Source organism: Cynocephalus volans, chromosome 3, assembly GCF_027409185.1.
Source record: "Cynocephalus volans isolate mCynVol1 chromosome 3, mCynVol1.pri, whole genome shotgun sequence".
NCBI lineage: Eukaryota > Metazoa > Chordata > Mammalia > Dermoptera > Cynocephalidae > Cynocephalus > Cynocephalus volans.
The window spans coordinates 59,819,562-59,833,517 of record NC_084462.1 but is presented as its reverse complement, the minus strand read 5'-3'; the positions used below and the strand labels follow the sequence as shown (position 1 = coordinate 59,833,517).

General features: G+C 34.7%; 1 non-coding gene across 1 annotated transcript; it reads right to left on the bottom strand.

Moving 5' to 3' along the window:
• Nucleotides 1–10,957: 10,957 nt before the first annotated feature.
• On the bottom strand, nucleotides 10,958–11,121 carry LOC134374469 (U1 spliceosomal RNA). Its single transcript, XR_010023312.1, has one exon. It is a non-coding gene; the product is annotated as a U1 spliceosomal RNA (small nuclear RNA).
• Nucleotides 11,122–13,956: the final 2,835 nt, after the last annotated feature.

Here is a 13,956-nt window from a genome sequence, read left to right as displayed (position 1 = left end):
TATAAGTAAGATTTAAAAAGGGTTAAATTCTAAGTTAAGAAGGTTAAGAATTATAATTTAAACTAAAAGTCTGACCCTCTTTAAAGCCAAGCATGCTGCTATTGGATAGTTTCCTGGCCACAAGCCACAGGCTTTGGGATGAACTATTGATGCATGAGTAGATATTTTTGTCACAGCATGAGTGCCTTGGAACGTTTTGACCTTTCTTTTTCAATAGAAACAAAATAAGAAATGTTTTGATTAAAAGATAAATCAATGTGTAAAAGCTTAAGTGAAAACATATAAATAAAGCAAGATTCATGTGGTCGTTGTCCACACTTGCACTAGACTTCTGTGGTCTGTCTCTTCCATTTCACCGAATCCACACTATCTATTCAGGTGGTGAATCCTGCAGAGCTGGACTCTGTCATACACCTTTTACTCAGATTTATCAATAGTTTAAATTTTACCCTATTTCATTTTCATTTTGTCTATCTTTCTGTCTATATTCTCATATATATATTATATATATACACATATTATTCTTTTCTAAACCATTAGTAAATTGGTAAAATTTGGGGCCTTTATTTACCCAAAATAATTTAGCATGTAACTCTTAAGAACAATCATTTACATTACAAGAGTACATTTATCATAACCAAGAAAGTTAATAATGATATATAATATTGTCTAATACAAAGCCCACATGGTGATTTTATCAATTGTCTCAATAATATCCCTTATGGCTTTTTTTCTTTCCCAAATCCAGGATCTAATCCAAGGTCACAAATTGCATTTAGTTGTCAGGTGTCTCACATATTTCTCCTTTCATTTGGAACATTTCCTCAGTCTTTCTTTGTCTCTCATGAGTGACATTTTTCAAGAGCGCAGGTTCAGTTATTTTGTAAATGTTCTTCATTTTGTGTTTGTCTGATGTTTCATCACAACTGGATTCATATTATTTATTTTTGACAGGAATATCACAGAAATTATGTTGTGTCCCCATTGATACATTGTACCAGGAGGTAACATGGCTTGTAATTGTCCCAATATTAATGATGTTAACTGTTATCTTCCAGATTTCTTCACTATAAGGTTACTAATTTTTCCTTTGTGATAAATAAGATATTGCTTTGTAAATGTCTTCTTCGTTATCACATTTTACCTATCACATTTTGCATCACTGATAATTTTCTGACTTCATCATTCCTTCTATATTTTTTAGTTCTCATTCTGTATCCAACATACAAATATTTGCCTCATTCCAGGAAGTTCCACTGTGCCTCCTTCTAACCTATCTCCTCTGTAGAGACAACTTTCTTTTCATTGTTTTCACTATAAAAATAGTTCTTCTCCATTCATCTATCTGTCTATCCATCTATCTATCTATATGGTCTTGTGGATTCTTATTTAATTGAATGAGTTTTAATACATTATTATCTTTATTTGTTTTGATGCTCAAGTTATCAAATTTGAGATGTGGGGACCCCTTCAAACTAGTCTCTGTATCCTTTTGACATGTTCCCATAATACTTTGAGCAATTCCTTACTTTTTGTCACAATATGATATTTCAGGCTCATTATGTACTTTTCTTGCCCCACTCTGGAGTCATCCTTTTCTTCAGCTAACCCTGGTAACTTATCATAGAGAACGATATTTAGAAACCAAGGTTCAGTGCTAGATATGCCCATTCCTTTTCATGTGTCATTGCTTCTAGGCCCATTCGGTGAACAGAGCTTGGGAATTTATAAGCACGTATGCATGTACATTGTTTGTACATATATATAAATGTATGTTTCTGTATGTCTCTATTGAAAGCCATGAGCTCATACCTAAGTAAATGAAAAGATTGATCATGTTTATGAATTAGAATATACAATATTATCTCCCAACATTGATATATAGTTCAATTCAATCCCAACCAAACTCCATCAGCACATTTAAAATAGCTGCTTTAATGTCTTTTGTTCCTCTATCTGCAGGCTCTACTAGCAGCCTCGTCCACTGCCTGAGAAGCAGCTGTCTGGGCCCACTCTCAATGAGCCCACTTCCAGAACTTGCCCACCATCTGAGAGGTGGCTGGTCAGGCCCCCTCTCTGTGGTTCCATTAAGCAGCCTCAACCACAGCCCAAGAAGGAGCTCAGCATTCTACTTTTGGCAGACCCACTCCCAAACCCTAGAGGGAAGCACAGCACCTAGCCCTGAGAAGTGGTGTAGCAGACTAGCTCCTGGCAGACTAATACCCAGCTAGCAAGCCAAAGCATGCCTATGCTCCTAACTCAGAGCAACAGCCCAGCTGTCATGCCCCTCGTGGATCTGCCCTTGAGTATTTAAGCCATCACACACACATGTGTCTGAGTAAAAAACAGCTTGGCTGAAATGCCCCTGTTGGCTTGCCCCCAGTCAGAGAATCAGCACAGTGATCCTGCCACTGGCAAACCAATCTTGGAGACCCTGGAACACCATAAACCCACACCCCCAGCCTGAGAATCAATCCAGCAACCACATCCCAAGTGAGCCAGCTGGAGATGAGTAACCCACAGGGAGCACGTGCACATTCCCAGCCTATGAACCAACCCAGTGATACCTCTTCCGGTAATTCTGTGCACCACTGTCACAAACCTCCAAAGCATAGGTTGCTGAGTCACTCACAGATGTAGAGAAAGTGGATTACTGTTGAAGATAGTACACAGAATCTACACTACTGCATCCATCCTGAACAAAGCCATTGCACATCCAATCAACACCCTAGAACACATTTGCAGGTGAAAGTTTTTCCCATGCAAGCCACTTTACAAAACTCAGAAAGGTGACTGTTCCCTCAGATGCACAGATATCAATGCAGAGAAGCAAGAAACATGAAAAAAAAAAAAAGGTAACATGACACCACTAAAAAACAAAAGAGTGCTCCAGTAACTGATCCCAAAGAATTGGAGATTGCCAACTTGCAGGAAAAGAAATTTAAATTAATGATCTTAAGGAAACTCACTAATATACAAGAGAATACAAACAGCTCAACAAAATTAGAAAAACAGTTAACGATCTGAATGAGAAAGTCAGCAAAGAGATAAATATCATTTTAAAAAATCAAGCAGAAAGCTTGGAATTGAAGAATTAATTGAATGAGATAAAAAATAAATCCAAGAGTCTCAAAAACAGATTAGATCAAGCAGAAGAAAGAATTTCTGATCTTGAAGATAGAAGTTTTTAAATAAACAGAAAGACCAAAAAGAAAAAAGAATAAAGAATAAAAAGGAATGGACAAAGCTTCCAAGATCTATGGGATACTATTAAGCCCCCCCCCAAAAAAATGCAAATTAGGAGCATTACAGAAGGAGATGAAAACAAAAACGATATGGAAAAACTGTTTAAAGAAATAATAGCTGAAAACTTCTCTAGTCTTGGGAAAGATGTGAACATATGAATCAGGAAGCTTGAAGATTCCCAAATAGAGTCAAATCAAATAGTTTATCTCCAAAACACATCGTAGTCAAACTATCCAAAGTTAAAGACAAAGGGAGAATAAAAACAGCAGAAGAAAAACATCAAGGCACTCATAAAGGAATCCCTATTAGACTAACAGCAGTCTTCTCAGCAGAAACCCTACTCCAGGAGAGAATGATATATTCAAAGTACTGAAAGGAAAAAACTGCCAGCCAAGAATATTATACCCAGCAAAACTGTCCTTTAGAAATGAGAGAGAAATAAAGTCTTTCTGGGACAAGCAAAAATTAAGTGAACTCATCACTACCAAACCAGTTTTACAAGAACTGTTTAGAGGAGTCCTACATCTGAAGGATGAGAAGGATAACAACCATCATGAAAATACTTAAAAATATAAAACTTACCAGTAGAGTAAATACACAAATCAGAAAGAAAAAGAAGTTAAACCTTATCAATACAGAAAACTACCAATCACAAGGATAGACATTAAGAGAGGAAGAAAGGAACAAAGGAGACACATAACAATCAGAAAGCCACCAACAAAATGACAAGGGTAAGATCTCACATGTTAGTAATAACCTTGAATGTAAATTAATTAAATGCTCAAATTAAAAGATATAGACTGGCTGAATGGATTTTTTTTAAATGGCCCATACATATGCTGTCTACAAGAAACACACTGATTCAGGAAGTTCAAAAGTCCCCAGACAGATTCAACCCATTTAGGTCATCTCCAAGACTTTATAGGTAACTACAAAGACACACATAAACTGAAAGTGAAGGGATGGGCAAAGACCTGATAAACAAATTAAGTAAGGTTGCAGGATAGAAAATCAACATACAAAAATCAATCGCATTTCTATACACCAACAACAGACTAGCAGAAAAAGAAGTCAAGAAAGCTATTCCACTTACTATATAGCAACAACAAAAACAAAATACCTAGGATTAAATTTCACCAAGAAGGTGAAAGATCTCTACAATGAAAACTCTAAAGCGCTGATTAAAGAAATTAAAGAAGATGCAAAAAATGGAAAAATATCCCATGCTCATGGATTGGAAGAATCAATATCATCAAAATGACCATACAACCCCAAGTGATGTACAGGTTCAATGCAATCCCCATCAAACTACCAAAGACATTCTTCACAGAAATAGAAAAAAACAATTCAAAAATTTATATGGAACAACAAGAGACCCAAATACCAAAGCAATTCTGAGCAAAAAGAACAAAGCAGGAGGGTAGCACACTCTCTGACTTCAAAATATACTACAAAGCAATAGTAATCAAAACAGCACAGTACTGGCATAGAAACAAACATAGATCAATGGAACAGAGTAGAGAATTCAGAAATAAATCTATGTACCTACAGCCAACTGATTTTTGACAAAACATATATTGGGGAAAGGACAGGCTCTTCAACAAATGGTACTTGGGAAAATTGGAGATTCATATACAGAAGAATGAAATTAGACCCCTATCACTCACCATATACCAAAATCAATTCAAAATGGATGAAAGACTTAAATGTAAGACCTGAAACTATAAAACTTCTAGATGAAAACACAGGGAAAACACTTCAGGACATAGGCCTGGGGCAAAGACTCTAAGAATAATACTTCAAAAGCACAGGGAATAAAAGCAAAGATTAATAAATGCTATTATATAAAACTAAAAAGCTTCTGCAGCAAAGGAAACAATAGACAGAACAAAAAGACAACCTGCAGGATGGGAAAAGATATTTGCAAACTATGCATCTGACAAGGGATTATGCAAATCAAAACCACAATGAAATATCATCTCAGGATGGCTATTATTAAAAAGACAGAAAATCACAAATACAGGAAAGAGGAACTCTTATACACTGTTGGTGGGACTGTAAATTAGTGCAGCCCTTATGGAAAACAATATTTCTCAAACAGGAGATTTCTCAAACAGCTACAGATAGAAATGCCATATGATCCAGCAGTCCCACTACTGGGAAAATACCCAAAAGAATAGAAATTAACAAGTCAATGGGACACCTGCACTCCCATGTTTATCACATCTCTATTCACAATAGCCAAGAGTTGGAACCAACCTAAATGTCCTTCATCAGATTACTGGATAAATAATATATAGTATATATGCACAATGGAGTAATACTCGGCCATAAAAAAGAATGTAATTCTGCCATTTGCAGCAACATGTATGAGCTCGGAGAAAATTATGATAAGTGAAATAAGCCAGGAACAGAGAGAGAAATACCATATGTTCTCACTCATATGTGGAAGCTAAACAAGTTGATCTCACTCGAGTAGAGAGTGGAGTAGTGGTTACTAGAGACTAGTGGGAGAAAAGGGAAGGGAAGATGGGAGGGAGGGTGGTCAGTGGACAAAAAATGTCAGGGAGATTGGAAGAATGGGATCTAGTGTTCTGTAGTAATATAGGGAGACTGCAGTTAACAGCAAAGTACTGTGTACCTTTGAGTAGCTAGTCAAGATGATGTTGAATGTTCCTAACACAAAGAAGTGACAAATATTTGAGATGGTGGATATACTAAGCACACTGATATGATCATTGCACATAGTATGGATGTACCCAAATAATATGTTGTATTCCATAAATATATACAATTGTCATGGGTCAATTAAGATACATAAATTAAAAAGAGAGAAATAAAGAGTAGAATAGTGGTTATCACAGGCAGGGGAAGGGGACAGGAGGCAGGAAAAGGTTAATAGTCTGGTATAAAGTTACAAAGTTACAGCTAGATAGGAAGAATAAGTTCTGGTGCCCTAGGGTGACAATTGCTAATAATATTGTTTTGAATATTTCAAGAACACTAGAAAAGAGGATCTTGAATGTTATAACTACAAAGAAATGATAAATGTTTAGGTGATACATATGCTAACTATTATGATTAGATCATTATACAATATATGCATGTACTAAAATAATCTGTATCTCATAAACATGTATATTGAATAAAACAAAATAAAATGCATCTAGCCCTTAAAAAAAAAATAGAGAGTAAAAGGGTGGTTACCAGAGACTAGCATGGGGAAGGGAGAGAAAGGATGAGGAAAGGGTGGTTAATGGATACAAAATTATAGAGAGAGAGAAAGAATAAGATCTAGCGTTCTATAGCAATACAGAGAGACAACAGTCAACAACAAATTACTGTATAGCTTCAAGTAGCTACTTGAGAGTACATCGAATGCTGCCTACACAAAGAGGTGACAAATGTTTGAGGTGATGAATATGCCAATTATCCTATATGATCATTGCACACTGTGTAAATGTACCCAAGTATCATATTTTACTCCATAAATATATATAATTATCATGAGTCCTTTTTTAAAAAATTAAAAAGAAAACAATTTTTAGAGTCTGAAGTAGATTAGAAGTTACCAGAAAAGAGGGGATGGGTGTTAGTGGGGGAAGGATTAATGAGAAGCTATTGCTTAATGGTTGTACAGTTTATGTTTAGGGTGACAAAAAATTTTAGAAATAGAGGTAGTGATTGTATGGCATTGTGAATATAATTAATTTCACACAATTGTTTATTTAAAAATGCTTAAGTGGCAATCCTTATGTTATATGTTTTACCACAATTTAAAAAAATAAAAAAAAAGTCCTTTGTCAGTTGATTCCAACATCTGAGTCATCTTATGGTCAATTTATGTTGACTGCTTTATTTCTTGATTATGAGTGTGCCGTTTCTTGCATCTTCTCATATCTAGTAATTTTATATTAATATTAGACACTATGCAAGATATGTTATAGAGATTTGGGGGGTTGTGTCTTCCTCCAGGTTTGGTTATTTTTCTGGCAGGTAAACTATTGTCTAATCACACTGAATTTGAGAAGTCCTGGTGTTTCACTTTGATAGAACAACTCTATGGAAAGCCTGAGTTATTTAATAAGCCCCTTGACTCTGACAGGCCACAAATTGCAAACTGTCTCTCCTGTGGAGGGCGGCAGGTAAAATTTCTGCTCAGTTCTCTCACCTCCAGTTGTTATTGCTTCTGGGCTCCTTGGAGTGTCCCCTGTGCATGTACAGTTAGGGATGACCAAGACTTAGAGTGGTGTCTGTAAGCTAATTCAGGGACTTTCTCTGAGACCCTCACATTTCTTGGAGTGCCCTACTTAATTTTCAGCCACTCTGGCAGCCACCAACTTCACCTTTGAACACCTCAAGCTAATAATTCTCTCTAAGATGCCACATGAACTGGTAAGTGCCCTGAGGGGGGAAAATATCTATAAATGGTCTTATCCAATGAGTGTGATTCACTCATTTCAAGAGTTCAATTTCCTCCAGTTTCTTACCACTTTTTGTCAGTCTCCAATGTCTTTAAATAATTGATTTTTTACAACATGCTTTGTCCAGAGTTTATAATCATTATCTGTGCAAGGGAGGGTTAGTCTAGAAGAGAATTTTCACTACTAAATGAGCCAAAATTTGCCTCAAATATTGTTTTTGACCTAACTTTATTGAAGTAAAACAAAAATCCTCTCTCAGTGAAGCACAGTTAATATCCTTCCTCCATCATTATCAAAACACAGACCAGATGACAACACAGACATCATCAAGTGAATTTAAAATACTACGTGTGTTACTGATACCTTTACTCCCAACGGAGACATGTTTGAACCCAGACAGTTCATTCAAATAATCTTTACTTCTTCGTATGGGATCTCAAGATTTTGTGACAGCAGCATTAAAAAAAAAGTTTCCAGCTGAATATTGGATCTCTCAATATCTTAGCATCATGTTATTTCTACAATAATGCTAAATGACAATGATTATAATGGATAAACTGTGTTGGATAGATTTCACAATGTAGAGTGCTCTTTGAAATTATTTAGTAAAACATAATTAGTCATCATGTATTATCCTTTTTTTTTTTTTTTTTTTTTTTTTTCTTTTTCGTGACCGGCACTCAGCCAGTGAGTGCACCGGCCATTCCTATATAGGATCCGAACCCGCGGCCGCTGGGAGCGTCGCCGCGCTCCCAGCGCCGCACCCTCCCGAGTGCGCCACTGGCTCGGCCCCATGTATTATCCTTTTAATTTAGTGTTTGAGTCCAAGTAATATTTTTTATCCATAGTTTGTGTGCTTACATTCATAAGTTAAACTGGTCTCTGGTTTTCTTTGTGTTTTCTTTGTCAGAGTTTTCTACGAGGCTAGTGCTAGCTTCATAAAATGATGATGCTTATTTTCCTATTTTCTGCAGGAGTTCAGACAGGAGATAAATCATTCATTCTTTGGAGAGAATTGCACCTATGAAATTGTCTGCATCTGGCATTTTGAAATAAAAAGTTAGTTATATGATGAGTTTTTCAAATTTTCAAAGTCATTGGTCTAGTCAGGTTTTCTTTCTCATAGATAATTTTATCCAGTGATAATTTCCTTGAAAATCATATGCTTCACCAAAATCATCAAATCCATTAGCATTGATTTCCATATGGTAGTCTGTTATAATTTTGTAATCCCATTTGCACATAGGGTTATAGCCATCTTTGTAATGTTGTATACTTGTATTTACTTATCGGTTTTTTTAATTAGAGCTCAGAATTTAGAATGATTGTGTTCTTTCAATTCTTCAATTCATTTTTTTAGTTTCTTTTGTTTTCAAAGATCCAGCTCTTGTATGTAGACACTCTAGTTAGTTTCGCAATTTATTAAAGTCTGTGTTTCTATTAATTCATTGCTTTTTTTCCCGTATATTTGATTATGCATTTTCTGACTTTGTATGAAGTACTGATTTCAATTATTTTAATTCCTTTTTAATTTGTAATAATACAGTTAATGCTGTACATTTTCCAATGAATTTAGCTTTGGCATGTTTTAATTCAATTGTGCTGTTATGTTATTTCCCAAACGGTTCCATTTATACATTATAAATTCTATTAAATCATTATTGAAATGTTATGGCTGAAAAATTATTAACATGAATAGAGGCAAAAGATATTTTAAGTAAAAATAGTGGGTTACAATCTAGTACTACAAAATTATTTTATATCTATTCATTTATTCATTAATTAAAGAAGTATTTATAATTACCCACTATGTGGTAAACCCATCAAAAATATATTTGTGTGTGTAGATATATAGAGATATATATTAGAAACATGTCGAGAGATTGATGTGTAAGAAAATTATATTGAATGTATTTATATATAGCAAATAGATATGCATAAACAGGGTATGGAAAAAATAAATAAACCCAGACATTGTTATGTGCATACAGTGGAGTTATTATTCTTGTTCTCAATATTTCTCTTTCTGGTTATTTCTATTTGCTAATTTTCTGCAATTAATATATTAGATTTTTAAACATTGTTGTTGATTTTTTTTAAATGTGGCTCCACTTTGACGCAGTATTTCTTTCAAGGAATTTTGTCCAAGCAAATAATTCAGAATGTAGCAAAATTTTAGGAATAAGGTTGTTTATTGCAAGGTTATAAGTAAATTAAAAATGCACAATCTCTGCCAACCACAGGCATTGGACAAAGTGAGTCACGGAGTGTTTGTACTTTGTATTATGTAACCAATAACATTATGTTGCAAAATATACTTACGTGCATTGATACATTTTCATAACAATATATACTCTTAAGTAAAGACAGCTGTTAACAAAATATGATATATAGAATGGTTATATTTAAAAATCAAATATATAATTAGATACTCATAAAAACTTTTGGAATTTATACAGTTTTAATTATTTATTTCTGAATGATAATATTATGAATTGCTTTTGTTCTTTTATTAATGTGATCTTTGTTTTTTACAATAAACTCACATTCCATATATAATTTTTTAAAACAGTGGCAAAGGATAAAAAAAAGGTGGCAAAAACTAGGAGGTTGCCAGTAATTGACGTTTTAAAGCATGTTTCTCGTTTAACACCTGTTTAGGGAAATTTTTAAAAAATCTTTTTCTGGAAACTCTAATAAAATTTAGACAAAATAGCAATAAGTAGATGTCAGGGCTCTATGGAATTTTTATTTCAAGTTTCTAAAGTAGAGAGTATATGTGTGAGAACTTTCTTTTTGATGGATTGTTTTAACATACCAGACAGCAGAAACTAATATTATCACTGAATGTAAAAAAGAAAAATATATCCGTATTTTATTCTGGACCAAACGGCTGGGGTCTTGCTGATAACTGATCTACAGATGCAAGCCCGATCTGTTTCTTGTTCACCATCACACCATTCTTCAGAGCTGAACTATAGAAACACTGACAAGAAAACAACAGTAATGAGTGGATGTACATGTAGACCTATCTTACTAAAAATTATGGCTTTGGTAAAGTTATTATAGAATTATGGGGAGAGTACAGTGCCTGAGCTTCCAAATTATTATTTTAGAAAATTCTTTGGCAAAATAGATCAAATAATTATATCATTAGGAATAATGTCTCTCCTAACAAACTAATACATAATAAAATACGTTTGAGCCAAAAAGCTCACTGCACTATTTATGAAGGAGAAGAATTAGAAGCAACCTAAAATCACAAAGCTTTCTTTAGACATGCAAATCAGGGGAAAGCATGAACACAGTCCCCCACTACCACAAATTATGCAGTCGAGTTTCCCACATTAGGGGAAATTGCAGGGGTCAGCATATCTGAAATGCGATAGATTAGCCTTGCCCTGGGAAAACCACCTTCATGATCGTGGTATCTCCCCTGCAAGGTAAGTATCAATTACATTGTATATTGATAAATTTTTTCTAAAAAAAGGAACATAAAAATCTCATCAATGGGATAAGAACTGGTTAAGTCACTATATGTCTGTTGAATGGATTATTAACTAGCTTTTAAATGAGCTGTGATGCAGAGTTTAGAATAAAAGGTAAATGCCAAAAATATAAAGTTAAAAGAGAAAACTAGGTACAAATTTTATGTGTAATATGACCATAAAACAAAATATGCAAAAATAAAACTACGCAGAAATAAGGCTAGAACGCATTATAGCCTATTAACTGGTTTCTATAGGTTGTATGGATATAAGTTATTTCTCTTTTTTTCTGCAACATTTTCTGTCTTTTTCTAAATTTTCCATAATGAACATGTATGATTTTATTTTTTAAAAGATAATAAGTAAAATTTATATTTTTAAAGATATTTCTGGAATGTTTCAGGGTTTTAGTGTGAGTTTCAGAAAGCCATTGTTTTTTGCATAAAATTGTAGGATTGCAGGAAATTGGATCTACTATTTTTATGTTCTCTTTTCTCATCAGTCAAAAGTTTATACATATTAATTTCAAATCTGCACCCTAAATCTTTTTTGGATTGAGGTGGGATTTTAAAAAAATAAGTAGTATCTTACATAATGGTAAAAAGTTCATGAGTCTTTATCACCTGGAAGTAACACTGTGTGGTGAAGTGACAAAGGCCACCCCTCACCAGCCTTCAGAAACAAGCCTCTGGTATTCATACTCCCTGGCTAATTACAGTGAAGGAGTTGCTGAAAGGTCACTTGTTTTCTGATCTTACTTTTAGATGACTGCTTTCCCTAAATATGCCACCTATGTTGTCTGACAAGTGGTATATGGTGTCATGAGGCAGGATAACATGGTGGCGATGGTCACAGCCCTGGGGTAGGAACACCGGGATTCTAGTCCCAATTTTGCAGCTTCCCAGTTCTGTGACTTTGAACTAGTTGATATCCTAATTGCTAAAGCAGAAATAATAACAACAATAATACTTATTCACAGGGTCATTGTGGGGATTAAATGAGGTGATGCATGCCATATTAAATGTTCAATCACTGATAAGTATTAATGTATCCCATTTGGTTAACTTGGTAAGAGCGTTAATAACTTCCAGTTCTAGTTTGCATCTTAAAAGGCACTGATATTTCTGAATAAAGTCTTCCTTGGCCTCATGACCTTTATATTTTCATCTTGTTACTTGTACTTCTTATTGGCTCTGTTTGTTCTGGAAACGCTACTAAATTTTGAAAATTGTTTTGAGTTTTGATATTTTATACCTTAATAGGTTAGTACTAATTGCTCATAAAGTTATTGTGCTCTTTGGATGTGTCTCCTCACTTATATAATGATAGAGTTAGAGTAAAAGGGGCTTGTGTCTCTTCTGTAACAGCGGTCCCCAGACCTTAATGTACTCAGGAATCACAAGGGGGTCCATGTTAAAAATGCAGATTCCGATTCAGTAGAAACGGGGGGAGGCCCGAGACTCTATATTTTTAACAAGCTCCCAGGCGATGCCAGTGGTGATGGACCTCACTTTGAGTAATAGGAAACTAAAATTCTGCCTTCGACTCATGTATTTAATTGGACAGCTGTAGTGATCCTACACATGATATAATATTACTTTAAGCCAGATACTTAACCTCTCTCAGCTTCAGTTTCCTAAAATGAAAAGTTAAGCTAACACTTACCTTCTAGGAATGTTAAAGGATTCAGTTAGATGATGCATTTGAAGTTTCTGGCAACAATACAAGGCGCGATGTAGGTGCTCAGTACATGTTACTTTTCTTTCCTTCTCTATCAGAGACTGAAACAGAGTCTTTGTGTCTTCATCTTAGCCAATGAACTACTAAGCATCCCCTTCATATTACGAGGGTGAAGACCATTAAATACGAGAGATTAATAGAAGATATATAGGTTATATTTGGATGGTTGAGGCCACGATGATAATAACTTACATGTGTTGAATAATGATTTTGAACCAGGTTTGTCTGATTCAAGTGCCTTCACTCTTAACCCTTGTTTCTTGGCTCATTAAAAAAATAAAAAAGAAAAAGAAATCTTTTCCAAGATTCTACTATTACATCATTTGAAGGAGCAGAGGAGCAGCCTTCCTTATGTATGGGCTCTCCTATAGCTCTATCTCAGCCCTCAAAAGACATAAAGAAAACCCATAAGGATTCATCTAGAAAAAAACCTTTTTTATCCCACAACATTAAGAAAAAATTGTAGATGCTGATGGTTTATAAATGCCCTTCTGGACTTGATCAGTAGTTTGTATATGACAATATACCTGAACAGTTAAAAGCAACATCTGGAGGAAAAGAAAATTCCTCCAATAAGTAAAGCTAATGCAGCATAGTGAGCTTAAGTTGTCTGGGGAAAAATGAGAAGGGATCGGTTTTCTTTTGTGGGTATGATATTACCTACTTCACAATGCTGCTGTGAGGATTAAATGAGATAATCCTAGCTGTTGTTACTACTATAAAAATAAGGATATTCTTCTCACTTAGATTGGCTATGGTAGGACTTGTTTCCATGTTAAAGTATATTTGATACAGTCTGGTTTTTCAAAGCACTATGAACAACAAGAGTTATGGTGAAATTAAAGAGAGATTTGTCTATAGGCTTTTCCCTTTATGTTACATAACGAAAATTTGAATTCCACATTTCCAGCCACATAGTGATGACTTTAGCATAAAGGGTTTAGCAGGTAGGAGGTGGCCTCTTGTGCTGAGAGGCAGCATTCCCATGGAAAATTAAAAACAAGTGCTTATTTTTAGCTATGAAAATGCAATCATTCCTGTGCTCCAATGTGCTTTAC